Here is a 620-nt window from a genome sequence, read left to right as displayed (position 1 = left end):
CTCCGGAAGGTTTCGCGTGCCGTGGCTTCTCCGTCGGGGTTTCTAGGTCGAGACCTTTAAATAGGCGAAGAGGCGAGCCGCGGAGGGTGCACGGGGCCACCACACCATAGGCGGGCGCGGCCGTGGCCTGTGCCGCGCCACCCTATCATCTGGGCCCACAGTGCCCTCCTCCGGCGGTTCTCGGTGTTCTGGATGCTTCCGGGCAAAATAGGAACCTCGGGCGTTGATTTCGTCCAATTCCGAGAATATTTCGTTACTAGGATTTCTGAAACCAAAAACAGCAGAAAACAGGAACTGGCACTTCGGCATCTTGTTAATAGGTTAGTTCCAGAAAATGCACGAATATGACATAAAGTGTGCATAAAACATGTAGATATCATCAATAATGTGGCATGGAACATAAGAAATTATCGATACGTTGGAGACGTATCGGCCTCTCGCAATGTTTTCCGTATCGTGGCTCTCGGTCACGGGGGTTTCGCGACGGAGGCTTTAAGTAGGCGGAAGGGTAGGTCAAAGAGGGCGACACGAGGGCCACACACAGGCCGGCGCGGCCGGGGCTTGGGGCCGCGCCGCCTTGGTGTGTCCCCACCTCGTGGCCCCACTCGTCTCCTCTTCGG

This window comes from Lolium rigidum, chromosome 3 (genome assembly GCF_022539505.1).
Source record: "Lolium rigidum isolate FL_2022 chromosome 3, APGP_CSIRO_Lrig_0.1, whole genome shotgun sequence".
NCBI classification, from domain to species: Eukaryota; Viridiplantae; Streptophyta; class Magnoliopsida; order Poales; family Poaceae; genus Lolium; species Lolium rigidum.
The sequence above is the reverse complement of the archived record's forward strand: the minus strand, read 5'-3'. Positions refer to the sequence as shown.